A 16,145-nucleotide genomic window follows, 5' to 3' on the forward strand; every position below is an offset into this window, starting at 1 on the left:
TTGTTTGTTTGTTTGTTTGTTTGTTTGTTTGTTTATTTATTTATTTAATTAATTAATTAATTAATTAATTAATTAATTAATTATTTATTTATTTGGAAAACGATTTTACATCAGCGACACCCACCGTCTTGCTGGTGCATCCATATAAACAAAAGTTAACAGAATACGATTAAATTTATCAATGTAATCTGAAAAAAAAAATAACAACAAATTCAATATGTATGTATCATTGTGGCTACGCCAAAATCAGGTTAGCGGGTTTCAGGTTCATCCAGAAAATAATTATTAATTGTATTACATTACCTTTATCTTCGACTGTTTCACATCATCCTACACTATTTGTTAACCGTATATCGCTTTATGACATGCTCTCGTCTCCTTTCTCGAAATTTCTGTTATCATATCATGTGTGGATGTTGGCGTTCAAAATCATTTGCTTCTGAACTGCAACTTAACTACAAACCAATTTCTTAAACCGTATTTTCAGAAATCACCTTTAGAGCAATCGTAATTTAGTCGGTGCCATTAATATTCCGTTTAGTTACGGTATCAACTTCTTTGGCATTAATGCTATGGTGATAACCCTTGAACTTGAGTTGCCATGGTGATGCTGTGCAAATGACCATAGCAAATCGTTACTAATTAGTAAATTGATTGGCTATGATGATGCGATGATGATCCCTTTTAGCGTCTTTTTTATTTGCGCCAGGAATTGGCGCCAGGGGGGCATGGGGGGGCAAAGTGAATGTCAGGGGGGGCAAAATGGGGAAATTTTGCCAAAAATTGCAAAAAGTGGAAATTTACGTGATTTTGGGGTTTTGCCTCAAAAGTGGGGGGACTGGGGGAGCAAGAAAATATTTTTTTTTTTTTGGGGGGCAAATTCCCCGTAGCGCCGCCACTGCTGCTTAGCTTGAGATTTCCAATTCCGTTTCCATGTTATTTATTTAATTCTGTTCTCAGTTTTTTTTAATATAATATCCTGATCTTATTTTAGTTTTTTTTTCCTTCTTACATTTCATTCCGAACCTATTTTATTCCCGGTTTTATTTTTTTACTGTAACTAAACCCACATACATTGTACCCGTACCTTTTTGTTTGTACTTTTTAACAAACACACATCTTTTTCCCGTATGCCTTACTCCTCTCATAGCGTGTCTTCGGTCGTTCACTCGTAAGCATGGTAAGGGGGCATACCACCATTATGCTTCTCATTGAAATACGTGCAAAAAAGCTTCTCGAAAATCTCTTCTAATTGGTTCCCTGCAATAGATAGAGCAATGAAACTGGGCATGGTTATGAGATGATACTTAAGCTTTAATATATTTTCTTTTGCACATGGATCGCCAACGTCAGTTTTTTGCAAATTTGACATTTTTATCCCATCCCGTGATTTCAAAGCTGTTGAAAGCTCCATTCTTGGGATTTTACATCGATACATGATATGCACGATTAGTCCGCCGTCTGCACGTAATTTCATCAAAACCGTTTCAGCTATAGAATGTCATCAAACATGTGAAACAAACGTATCTCAGACACATATTTGCTGAAAAATGTAACAAAAAGCAGAATTTCTACGTTTTATGAGGACTATTTTACGGGTTACATTTTTTGGCCGCGGAATCTTATGGTGGTGTGCTCCAGTAATATCATTACGTGGCTGTGTGTCGTTTACGCGCGCGATGGCGTAGTGCTGCATGAGCGGCTTGACGTTAGATACGGCCTTGCGACGGATAGCAACCGACCACATTTTTCACTGATTTTGAGGCCAATTCTGGACCATTTTCAACCAAATTTTCACATGACCTTCTCGGTATATTCCTCAATCATCCGTATGAATTTGGCGACATTTAGATTGAAACTGACGGAGCCACGTAGTCAGTCAGTCAGTCACATACAACATTCGCATATTTATAGTAAGATACATTTGATGAAAAAATCATATGTGTGCCAAACTTTTCAAACTCCGGTGTCTTTTAAAGGTAGCTCAACAACATCTTTGAGTGGCTACCCCTTCTTTTCAAAAATCACGGTCTTACGCCTACGTACTTTTTTTAAACATTCTTATAGCTTTGGAACGTTATTATGTCCTTCAGGTATCTGTCCTTCAGTACATGCACAAACATTCAATTCTTATGAAAAAAAATCAAACTCATAGGTATCAATAACCTACTGCAAATATTTGAACATAATGTTATGTTGACAAAATATTTGGCAAAGAATGTTTGCAAAAACTAGTTTACAATAATATTTTGAAAACATTTAAAAATATTGTTGCAGTGTCTTTTCATACAAAACATTTTAAAACGTTTTCTTAACCTTTATAACCCGACATTTAACGCGGCTGTGTACTCTAGCCATTGTTTCTTTCTCAAAATTGAGTTTTTATGATATGTTTGTACCTTGTTATGTTTTTATAAATACAAGGAATGAAAATCCAGATTTGTAAACTCCAACTGCAATATTTTAAGGATTTTATTTCACTATTCCACTCGTGTTTGAAATTGAAAAGGAAAGAAAATCTTTGTTGTACCAGCAAGGTACACGCGCGCAACAACTCATCGCGTTGCGTATCGCGAAATTTGTTAACGCACAAATACGCGACGCTTATCTGCATGCGCGGCGCATCTTATGGAAACACCACGGAAGCACTGATTTCACAAAAACCTAGTGGTCAAATGGCTCCGTTTTAGCTGATAAAATGTGGGTTTTTCAAGTTCTTTCCCCGATTTAAATATCAAGTTATGAATGGATTTCGCTCAAACTTCTCAAGGGGCTGTGGATTTACCAGATGTTCACGTAATATAAGTTACAAAAACGAAAACTGTCGCATTCTCCTGTGAGATTCGATGAAAGTGCAAAATGTGACCACTTTAAACTTCAACGGCCATTATTTCAATGTTCATTTTCTCGGTAAAATGACGATTTAGGTACACGATAACTCAATAAATACAGCATCTATAGGTAAGCAAATATGATCATCGTAAAAGCATGATCGACTCAAGAAACGGTTTTCTCATTTTTTTATATTTTGGTCTATTTCCGATTTTGGGCATCATTTTGTGCAAATAGGCGTTTTTGAATTTTAAAAAGTTCATTTTGATGCCTTATATGGTCAATATCTCAAAAAATAAGGCCAATATCAAAAAAATAAAAAACAGTTTTGGAATGGAGCCTCAAGATTGAGCTAAAAACAAAATAAAATATTTTGGAAAGAGTGTTTTTTTGTTATGATGTACCTAACAAATATTGCCAAAACTCACTTTTTGTGATTTTCTTCAAAATTGTTGTTTTTACCCCAAATCTGTATTTATATTAAGATTTATTGATGTCTTGCCTTCATAAAAATGTAACTTTTATATGTTTTGCGCGAATAATTACAAAGTTATTGCACTTTTACTACATGCATGTCTGAGAGTACACAGCCACCTTAATGTTATTAAAACGTCTTTACCTAAAGCAAAACCCAAAATATAACTTGCTTAAAACGTATTTAAAATGCGCTACCACATTTTCTTATTATGATGACCTTGATTTTTTTTAAAGTTTAACGTTGATAGCAAAAGCCCGATACCGCGCACCCTCTATAAATTTTGTGTTTCTTTTAATAAAAGAGCTTTCATTCATAAAACATAAAATGACGTGTGCATAAAAAAAAGAAGGAGAAACAATTATTGCAAAATACACAAGATGTTCCAAAACACTCTTAACACTCGGAAGCGTTTAATTTAACACTTTTTTCATTATATTATTTTATTTCACTTCAATCGGTGGTCTACAGAAGAAGTTATGCTTCATCCAACAAATCGACTTTGGGAGCTTAAACTAAACACGGTCATTTCTTCTGCCTTTTTAGTCAATAATTCAAATAATATCAGGCCAATATCGCCCCCAATAATTAAAATATAAAGATTCCCTGCATGAAATGTAGCGTCTTGATTTTAAAAAACACAAAAAGCCAAATTTTGATTTTTGATAAAAAGAATTGAGGCAAAAATGGTTTTGTGTGTGTGTGTGGGGGGGGGATGGGGTGCGATTTTCTCCAAAATTGTTGTTTTTACACCAAATCTATCCATTTTATATCATCTTGCCAGAGTAATTCAAATTAAAAGAAGTTACAGCACTTGGAATCAATGTATTTTGTTGTGCATGAAACTTACGAAACTTGGTGAAAGAAATAATACCATAGTAATAAGCTATAATAGCCGGCCAGCGGATCTCAAAGCAGACGAGCAGACACTGAAGCAACAAAAGCAGTATTTTCAATGGGTTTAGACGCAACTTTTAAATCTGCATCTGTTTCATTCAAAGGGTCACCATGGCAACATATTTTGGCTATTAAGACAAATGAGGCATCAAAATTGGCAAAACAGAGCTAGGCTTCTTTTTGTTATTTCAGCATATATTCTGAGTTATTGCCTTGTAATAAAGGGGGTAATTACTTTTTGGGATGAGTTTACATTGATATTTTAGGAAATGAGTAAATTTCCACATTAATTGCAGTTAAATGAGTTGAGACAAATAATAGGTCAAAACGAAAGTTTTCGCTATTCCCCCCTGAAAATCATGCATATAGTGGGGGGGGGGGGGTAAAATCCATTCCAATGAGCTCTAGGATCTCATATATTGAACCCATACCTTTCTATGTGAGTGTGGGCTTCATTTTTACTCAATATTTAAGCACAAAACATCGCTAGCTCAGGCACATTTTCTTGCAAATGTAATACATTTTGATTTTGAATCGCGATAATTTAGTAATAAAAGATGACGAGGTTTCGTTCTCTATAATCAATTATTTATCTCTTGGAGATACCATCACATGTATGCCAGTTGTACTTCTGAGTATACTTTCATTAATCCGTTGAACTGGTTTGCTACGGTCAGGAGAGAAACGGAAGTGACGTAAGAGCACAGCGACAAACGACTTCATCTCGGACATCGCAAAGTGTTGACCAATACAGTTCCTTTAAAGAAATTAAAGAAAAGAAGACATAAAATTAATTGGGACGAACAACTTGCCAGAGATATTCAAATTTACAGACTTCAAGAAAGCCTTTGACACAATCGAGGCAAGAAATTCATCAGGCCTATGGTATACCTAAATTAATGGATGATATTTGAAGAATGTACAGTGTACATTGTTTTTAGAGCCGTAATTTCACCGGTGGCAAGACAGACTTATTTGAAATCTTGACTGGCCTATTTTAACTTAAGGACACATCATACGGTAGTCAAAGAGGAGCCAGTATCCAAACTGGTCCACTGGATATCCGAAGCACAGGAGAATGTAACCCGTCGTGCATGATGTTATTGGTTTGTATTTAATAAAAGCTATAGTTTTGCTGTTTAAGAATAAAGGCCAAAAACCATTTTCAACATGCATACTTAAGCCATGTGTAAACCTACCTTGGACCGGCAGCAAAGGGAGTAAATGCATGGGAGTGCCGATTGGCCGAATTTTCCTTCGAAAATCTCTCCGGGTCAAAAACAAGTGGATCTTCCCAGACATTCGGATTGCGATGAAGTCCGTTGACATGAAGGAAGGCGGTAGCACCTGTAAACCATAGAACACAAAGTAAGGGATAAACGTCGCGTTAAAACGCAACCGAACGAGGAAACACAATCGGTAAGATCTGATCTAATGAAACCAAAAGAGGCAAATTTAAAAAAATGATTTAACATATTTATATACCGTAAAACCTTGTCTACAAGACAGAACGATTCGAGCCAGGTATACCAACTTGGTGTGGGGAACAAAAGACAAAGACAAGATAAAAACTAATGCATTATGTAAACCAGAATGGTGTACACAGTTACTGCACTAGAAAAAATCCAAAACCACAGGGATGGTAGACAAAGTTAACAAAAATAAAACCGACGATTCGAGCAGATAAACTGTGAACTGTCCTTCTTCAGGGAAAAACAACCAAAATATATATACAGCATATATATGCCTCTAAATGAGTGTTTTTTGACGAATAAAACGAGAGGCAGACACTCTCCATAAACATTATTTGGAGTTTGAACAACTATATTACTGATATAGGCGGCTGTACACATTTGTACTTTTGTAAGACCAATCTATTATAATGTGTTTGTGTGTGTGTGTGTGGGGGGGGGGGGATTTGCCTTTCGTTTCGTCAAAAAAAACACCTCGTTTAGAGGCACATAATGCTTGTAGACGGAATTATACGGTACATTGTATTATCACAAATGAGCGTTTACTATGTACTGATGATCGTAGTATAAAACACGTCACTGTCAATGGCACCACAGGTCCATCCTTAAGTGCCAACCGGGGTGCCAACATACATACCCCCACCCCCCCACACACACCCACATCCCAACATAATAGATCTAACCTTTAGGAATTACTCTCCCATCTGGTAATTGTATTGGTGATTTCAATTCTCTCCCAACAAAAGTCACTGGTGGATGAAGTCGCATACTCTCTTTAATAAATTTTGTCAGGTAATCCAGTTGGTGCAAATCATTCCTGTAATTATGACGAAAGAAATTATAATTATTTTGTTTTGCTGATCTGCTCATTAATTTCTGAGCTATCTACACATGTATTACTTTAAAAAAATTAAAACAAACCCCAACACTGAAATTTCAGAAAAAGGTTGATTTGTGCGTTTTATGTTAGTTAGACAATGTCATGTTTGGATCAAATTAAAGAATACTTCCCAACTACTATCGTAAACAATAGGACCTTTCATACGCCCCTACTGACAACATGTATACATGAAACATGTACATGTATGAAACAATGTGAATACTATTGCATACTTACCATTCGAGGTCATTGTCAGCTTTTCCTTCCATTACTTCATCCACCTCATTCCTGCATCTTTCTTGGAGTTCTGGATGATTAGCCAAGTTGTAAACAATCCACGACAATCCAGATGCGGTCGTATCATGGCCTTCAAACATGAAGGTATCCACTTCATTGCGTATTTCTATGTCGCTTAAACCAACACCATCTTCATCCTTAGCAAGGAGGCATAAGATGATTAGATTATTAAATACTCTCATCATCATCATCATCATCATCATCATCATCATCATCATCATCATCATCATCGTCATTATTATTGTCATCGTCATCGTCATTATTATTATTGATTATGTTTTCAGACATAGGCCAAAAAATTGTTGTGTTACCTTGAAGTGGAAAAAAGTTGGGTGGGTCGGTCGACCCTGATTTTTCTGGTTTTAAGGTCGGTCGCTGAGGGCAACACAAAAAATTTCTTTGGCCGAATGTTCGGCACAATTAGATATCGTCAACTAGTGTTACCGAAATATCCTTAATTATAGTTACATTGACTAACCTTGGCTTGAAGAAGAATATCCAGGAAAGGTCTCAGTCGTTCTTTCGATGCGTCATAATTGGAATGTTCAAGTCGTTGCTTTCTTTCTCTGATCGCATTTTCAGAAAAGTCATGTGCAGTCCTCGCTGCTTGGCGGAAAGCACGGCCACCGGAGCTCAAAGCATAAAGAGTGTCAGACCGATATAGAAGACTTCCAAAACGCATCAAAACTTGTTCCGTCAGAAAATAATTGGCATTAACATACGGGTGCTTTCTCCTTTCGAGATTGAAGGGTAAAAAAAAACCCAATTAGCATGAAAGTTAATCTGTAACCTATTGGTAATCCATATACAGAAAGGTTTTATTTCTTGATCTCGACACATAAATACTTTACAGTTATATGCGCACGGTGCATGTTGTAAAACTCCTTGATGTATGTCTCCGTTTCATATGCACTTTGTTTATAATGGCACATAATTTTGTTTGCTCGCAATTCCATGGACATGATGGAGCGGCTTTGGACTCGGCGGTTTTGCCGATTGTGTGCAACTTTAATGTACATGGATCATTTAGAATTAACAACCAAGCCATGGTGGTATCGTTACGTCGACGACACGCGCACAAAACTCCAGAAAGGGCATGACCATCTTAATTCGCTTGATCGCAGACATCGAGTTCACCCCTAAAGGAGAGGAGGATAGATCGTTTGCGTTTCAACATTGACTCTGATCCAAGCTGATGTCAGCTATAAATATAGACAAGCCAAGCCACACGGACACTATTTGAATTTCACCTCCAACCACACCCCCATTAGAAAACAAGTTTAGTCTAATACATACTCCATTCCACCGTGTGGAGTCTGTGGCAACCAACCCCCAAGCTGTTTTGAAGAAAAGCAACATATCACACAAGCTCTATGTGTGGCTACTCTCATGGGCTTTCAAAATCAATAAGCCGAAGAGCGTAACTCTAACAGGAACAATCACTATTACTAATTGCGCTTATCATGTAAAAGGAATTGTGGAAGCTCTTCGCAGAAATATCAATGTGAGATAAACACCTAGGAGCATAGGCGCTCGCCATATCAATTTGTAAAGGCTCTTTTTGCACAATATTTGCAATTTAAAGAGAACTGGCCATTGCTCATTCTAGTGAGGCTAGTATATGGACAATACAGGGTGTCCCATAAAAAATTACCGAGTGAATACAATTGAACGCAAGTCGAGAAATATACATCAGAATCAAAAAATTTAAAATGTAGCGCATAGTCTTTTTTATTGTGCATCACTTACGAAAATGTTATTTGATTCGATTGACTGGTTGCGAAGAAATTAACGATTACATAATGCGCGCAACAAGGCAGTTCATTCAAAGTTTGACAAACAGGCGCTTTTTTCATACTCGCTCAGCGCTTCCTAAAGATTGTGTATCTCATTAAATTTAGTCCACATTATCTATTTCATAATCCGACGGTGTGATGATATTCATGCTTTCACTGAAGATAAATAACAGTTTGTCCGAGAAAACTTTGATTGGTTGGAAGCTTTCCAACTTTAATTCTTTAGGTTGTGCAAATATGTTATATTTCAACTTTCCAAAGAACGTTGAAGCCAAGAATGACAATGACCAGGTGCTTACAGTTTAACGTGTGTTTTTTGATACCATGCAACATTAAAGTTTTAAAAGATTTAAACTTTGCATTGCAATTTCTTGAAAATATTCCAAAAGTATTAATGTGTGTAAGAAATTTTTTAAGCCAGCTGGAATTAAAATGTAATTCTTTATGCAACATTTATATCAACATTAACGACAAAAGATATTTACAAGTACCGAGCATCATCTTCCATGCAAGCTTTTATTTTTTTCAATATTGTGCAGGTTTTCAAATTTGAACAAAACCTAATTAAATGTTTTGCAAGATTGTTTAGAAAGAACTAAAAGGATTTCACCGAACAAAATATGAAGACCATGCGCATTGTGGTGAATGATCTTTCTTTCAAACTTGGAATGAAGTAAATTGACCCATGCGTTATGTAATCGCTCGTTCCAGTACAATTAGCGTATAAGATGCAGAATAAGATGGGCTACACGCTGATATTTTGATTTTTTGATTCTGATGTCTATTACTCGACTTACGTCCAAATTCATTTGCCCGGTATTTTTTTCTGGGACACCTTGTATAAGTGTGCCTTTTCATTTAATGACATAAAATTTGAAAAATATTGTAAGGAACACTTGAGGTTTTGACTTTAAAACCTACATTTTGGTCAAAAAATGTACTTGGATAGGTAGTTTTCAACAGATTTGCTACATTCGCCTTGCTATAACATTGAATTGCGCTAACTGTTGACCTAGTGACGAAAAGAAAAGTGTTTTTAGGGGGAAGTGTTAGCTTTCGTATGACAAAAACCAATTAAAGAGGCCCATTTTTCAGCTAGAAGCTCCACAACTCTTACGATGCTATGCACCTAACCGTGTAGTGTCATCAAAGACTGCGTGGAGAAAATTCACTGCTTGCTTGAAAGCTCTTGGACGAAACTGTGTGCTCAGGTGTATCGAGGGGGAAACTGTGCGCATGATGGTTTATAAGCGAATTGTTTTTGTATAGACACCTTTCCATATGATAGGTGTAAATTTCAGTAATTTTTCAGTTTATTTCACCTTTAAATAATTATTACAAAGTAAAGCAAAATCATATGGTAGGAGACCAAACAGAGCAGAGCTCGACCATTTTTGGCCACCCTTTACAGTATTAAGTTAAACATTCAGGACGAAACACAATCAAAAGACGTATCAGGACATAATTATGTGCAGACAAAGACCGGACAGGACACGTGAGACAGACAATGTTGGCTATGGTTTAAGATTACCTATTATACATAATAGTAATAATAATTTTGAAATTACATGAAAACATTACACAAACTAACGAGATTATTTATAACGAGAAAATAACTCAGATTTGTACTTATTTTTGAAGCTTGTCAGAGTAAGTGAATTTTTGGTATTTAAACTAATATTGTTCCATAGTATAGGCCCTTGTCGTCTAACAGTGTTACGGGCTAAATCATTTTTAAAATGATGAGCTCTATACATTTCCGATGACCTAGTATTATATGCATGGATCGTACTAGCTTTAATAAAATAATTTGTAAAAATATCTGGTAGAAGATCATTATAAAATTTATACATGAAAATTGCTTTCTGCAGTTTGTGGATATCATAAACTGTGAGACTATTGAATGAAGCAAAAAGGGGCGGAGTGTGGGCAAGAAAGTGAGAATCTGAACACAATCGAATTATTCGCTTTTGCTTAATTTTGATCAGCCCAAATAATATTACAATAATTAATGTGTGGCAAAACCAAACTTAAATATAATGTAAACAATGTTTTTAAAGATAGGACATGTTTGAGCCGAAATAAAATACCAGAATATTTGGACACAATATTAGTTATATATGTTGTGTGGTGGTTCCAAGTAAGGGACTCATCCAGTGTGATTCCAAGGAATTTAATAGAAGAAACCTTTGAAATCGATACATTGTCAACATATATGGCTGAATTGTGATACCTTCGATTGCTAAATCTGTTTTTGAAAATAAGGTATTTTGTTTTATTTATGTTGAGTGATAATTTATTTGCCTTAAGCCAGTTGGAAATGTTACATAATTCTTGATTTATTGTGTTGATAAGATATGTGAAGTCTTTATGGGAAGCCAAGAGATTAATGTCATCTGCGAAAATTATAAATTTAAAAAACTTTGAGGCGTAAACAATATCGTTCAAATATAGGATGAAAAGTAAAGGACCTAAAATTGAGCCTTGAGGAACGCCGCAAGTTGAATGAATTAATGATGATTTAACGTTATTAAATGAAACATATTGTGGCCTATTCATGAGGTAGTTCCTGAATCACTCGAAGGCAACGCCGCGTACACCGTAATGAGTTAGTTTAGATAGAAGAATGTCATGGTTTAGCGTGTCAGATGCCTTCGAGAGGTCCAGGAAGATACCAATACTGTGCTGATTGTTATCTAAGTCAGTGACAATTTTGTTGTATGCATCCATAATAGCCATAAAAGAGGAATGTTTTGGGCGAAATCCAAGTTGAGATTGATGCAAAATATTTAAACTTGAAATAAAACCATATAATCTATTGTGCACAACTCGCTAAAGAATTTTCGAAAAAACAGGGAGGACGGATATTGGCCTATAATTGCAAAATTTGTGCCGGTCATCGTTCGTGAAAATTGGAATGAACCAAAACCAAACTTATATATAATGTAAACAATGTTTTCAAAGATAGGACATGTTTGAGCCGAAATAAAATACCAGAATATTTGGACACAATATTAGTTATATATGTTGTGTGGTGGTTCCAAGTAAGGGACTCATCCAGTGTGATTCCAAGGAATTTAATAGAAGAAACCTTTGAAATCGATACATTGTCAACATATATGGCTGAATTGTGATACCTTCGATTGCTTAATCTGTTTTTAAAAATAAGGTATTTTGTTTTATTTATGTTGAGTGATAATTTATTTGCCTTAACGCCAGTTGGAAATGTTACATAATTCTTGATTTATTGTGTTGATAAGATAGGTGAAGTCTTTATGGGAAGCCAAGAGATTAATGTCATCTGCGAAAATTATAAATTAAAAAAACTTTGAGGCGTAAACAATATCGTTCAAATATAGGATGAAAAGTAAAGGACCTAAAATTGAGCCTCGAGGAACGCCGCAAGTTGAATGAATTAATGATGATTTAACGTTATTAAATGAAACATATTGTGGCCTATTCATGAGGTAGTTCCTGAATCACTCGAAGGCAACGCCGCGTACACCGTAATGAGTTAGAAGAATGTCATGGTTTAGCGTGTCAAATGCCTTCGAGAGGTCCAGGAAGATACCAATACTGTGCTGATTGTTATCTAAGTCAGTGACAATTTTGTTGTATGCATCCATAATAGCCATAAAAGAGGAATGTTTTGGGCGAAATCCAAGTTGAGATTGATGCAAAATATTTGAACTTGAAATAAAACCATATAATCTATTGTGCACAACTCGCTCAAGAATTTTCGAAAAAACAGGGAGGACGGATATTGGCCTATAATTGCAAAATTTGTGCCGGTCATCGTTCGTGAAAATTGGAATGAATTTGGCCATTTTTAACTGATTTGGGACAATGCCTGTGGTTAATGGCAAATTAATTATATGAGAAAGAGGAGAAGCTATGATTGTGCGGACATATTTAACAATATCGGGTTGTATTTCATCAAAGCCACTGCTTTTACCCGGTTTGAATGAACGGAAGATATCTATTATTTCCTCTGGGTCAGTTGGGGTAAAAAACAGAGAATTATTTGGGGGATTAATATTGTGCAGAAAAGTATGAAAATTAGCACCAGGAGTCTGGATTTTGCAGGCTAGGTTAGGACCAACATTAGCAAAATAAGAATTGAATTTATTTGCTATTTTGTTTTGATCTATTATTTTCTCCTGGTGAGCATTATCAACATAGAAAAATGACGGTAGGGGGTGTTTATTATTGCGACCGAGAATATCATTTAGGGTAGTCCAAATAAGTTTAGTGTTATGTTTGCAATTTTCGAGTTCGAGTAAATCCTGGGGATGGGGGATAAATCCCCAATATAGGACCATGCAATCAACCCCCTCCCAATGACGGTATGACATTTGCGCTAATTTTTAATTGGCGCAAAGGATAAAGATTATAGGACGTCACTGGTCCGTCACTGATTCTATGCAAGGGACAAACCACAATAGAAATCTGCCACTGCCAAGAATCATACATCGGAGAGACTGAACGTTCTCTCGAGGTCAGATTTCTTGAACATACTAGTAGACGTGTAAGCAGCACTTCGTCCGGCGAGATCTCCAAACATAGCCACATAGAGTCACATAGAGTCACATAGCCACATAGAGTCACCGGGCCATCACGTGACATGATGGAATAAGTACAAATCTTGGATAGGGAGCCCCGGTCCCGAAGGTTTAGAAAGGACTTAAGGGGCTGTGAAATAATTATGAGCCCTGAGATGGTAAAATGGGGGGGGGCAAAGATTTTTGGCAAGCCGAGAGGGGGGAGGCAAGCAATTTATGGCAGGTCGGGAGGGGGAGCAAGCAATTTTTGGCATACATTTACAGGGCACCTTTTAAATAACACGCAAAGGCTTAGGAAAATACTACAGAAACGTAAAATATGGAAAATTTCCAGCTCGCTACGCGAGCATCATTATATCTAGACCATTTAAAGTTTGCAAATTGGAAACCAAAAAATTTGGCATGTGCAGAGGAGGAGTAATAGAAATAAAGAAAGAGACCCCCTGATCTTTATATTAACATGAATTTACCCCATCCTTTGAAAATCATCCTCTACTCCCATGACGCATCTCATTAGACTGTCCAGTGTTGCCAGACTTATATCTTGCATGACCTCTATTGAACATGCGCTGTCTGCACATTCTTCTTTCCATTTATTCTGTTTGGAAATAAAAAGTACACCATTATCAAATCTTGTAGGCCTATTCTCATAACATGCCAACCAAAAGTTTATGCTGACTCTATGACAATATGGGTGAACTTGCTCTTATCGCTGCGCGCTAAGCTACAATCTTGGAAATAAGTCTTGGAACGCTTGCGTGTAAATAGCGGAAAACTGTCACCCGCTTTCCCCCATGCAATGTTGAGAAATGCCAATATCTTCAACGGTTTCCCAATATGTCCAACATTGATTGATGTGGAGGGCGGAAGAGTAAACCATTGTTGTATATAGATGTCATCATTGTCATGTTTGTTCCCAAACACAATATACGTCATTTCCATGATCATACGAAATTCTGCACAGAATTTACAGCAGAGTGTGCCAAGCGTTCCAAGTACTTGTTTCCAAGATTGTAACTGCTTAGAAGTTTCATTCTGGACAAACCTTGTACAGATTGCGCATTTTTTTCAAACCGTTTTCTTGATTGACTTCAGCAGCTAAACGCAGCTCAGCAAAGCTGGTTTTCAAATTTCTTTTGTAGAGTCAGTGATAAATACCTTGATATACTTGTGCATTGTGGGGTGATGTGGTGATAATCTTCTTGATCTCGTATTGCAAGATACTTTATCAAAGTGTCTTAAAATGTACCAAATAAAATTATAAACAGGTTAAAGATTATATATCGTCAAAAAAATCCATTGATATTTAAGTTGTATTTAACAAAAACATGAGTGAAACACTTTTGGGACCCCCTTCTACTTGCATTAATATTTTGTTCTACTTACAGCTAGCTTATTTGTGCTTTCCACATATACTTTCACATACGGTTTCAAAATATCAAAATGAAATGCCGGAGTCAATAGCCGCCGATTTCGTGCCCACTTCTTCCCGGTGGATAGCAGTAAACCATCGCCTAACCACGGCATGAAAAAACGATATGGCTGTGATTTTGGCTCTGCAAGAAATGGATAATGGTAAGATGAACAAACAAATAACTAAGGTTTGTCGGTTTCAGTAACGTACAGTATCAGGGGAACATATGAAAAGGTTTGGCTACAAAACGATTCTCTTATAAATGCATCTACGCACAGTTTCCACCTCGATGCACATTGCACCCGATTAGTACACAGATGTTTCCAAGCACAGCGAGTCTAGCCTCTACACAGTCTGTGTTTATACTACACGGTTGGGTGCATCATAAGAGCTGTGTGAGCTAAAGCTGGTGACTAGTGGAAAATACGGCATCTGCGATTGGTTTTTTCAAACCCCCGAATGTTCCCTTCATCCAATCAGAAATTTGTTTATATATCAAACGAAAGCTAACACTTAGTGCTAAAAACACTTTTTCCCATTCCGTCAACAGATGACGCAATTCAATGTTTATAGCAATGCGAATGTGAAAAATCTGTTGAAAACGACCTATTCAAGCACAATTTTTGACCAAGATGTATATAGGTTTTAAAAGTCAAAACCTCAAATGCTCCTTACAATATTTTTCAAATTTTATGTCATTGAATGAAAGAGCACACTTATATTGACCATATGCTAGCTTCATTTCAATGAGCAATGGCTAGTTCTCTTTAAATTGCAAATCTTGTGCAAAAAGATACAATTTTGCGTGTTTTGCCATACGGTTGTAAATTCAATGAAATATGACTTTGCAAAAGAGCGCTTACAAATTGATATGGACAAACCACGCATCGCACTCTAGCACAATTTAACATGAAATTACAATGGAAGCATAACATGTATTATATAGGCAGTTAAACCGGAGAAAAAATCCAGACATAGCTGTCTGTGCGGGGATTTGAACCCCCAGATCTTCCGCTTGTCTGGCGGACGCGACTGTCCCTGATGCACAGGGCTCTAATCTGGTACTTATGGATATGTGCAGTCAGGGTAAACAGTACAAACAACACACAACACACCAGCACACGAGATAAATTAATGATGATTACCCGCCAGCCTAATATATATCATACAAAGGAAAAGGCCTACGCATCGTACACTGGAACATAGTAATAATCAACCATTAATGATATGCTTAATTGTAATTCTTAATATATCAATATACACGGAGGAAAGAAGAACCACGCATCGCACAATTTAACACGAAATCACGATGGAAACATAACATGCATAGGAAGAAAAACCGTGGAAATACTCTGGATATAGATAGATGTTCGCTTTTCGTATCTCTTTCCTTGTTGGAAAGGTATAACGTTCAGGAGATAGGAACATGTACCGAACATCCGGGACCTACTCTGCCATGTTTGGCTGAGTAACGGTACATGAACACGGTCTTTTGTGCCTATGTAAATTAGTCATTGTGT

This window comes from Amphiura filiformis, chromosome 1, assembly GCF_039555335.1.
Source record: "Amphiura filiformis chromosome 1, Afil_fr2py, whole genome shotgun sequence".
NCBI classification, from domain to species: Eukaryota; Metazoa; Echinodermata; class Ophiuroidea; order Amphilepidida; family Amphiuridae; genus Amphiura; species Amphiura filiformis.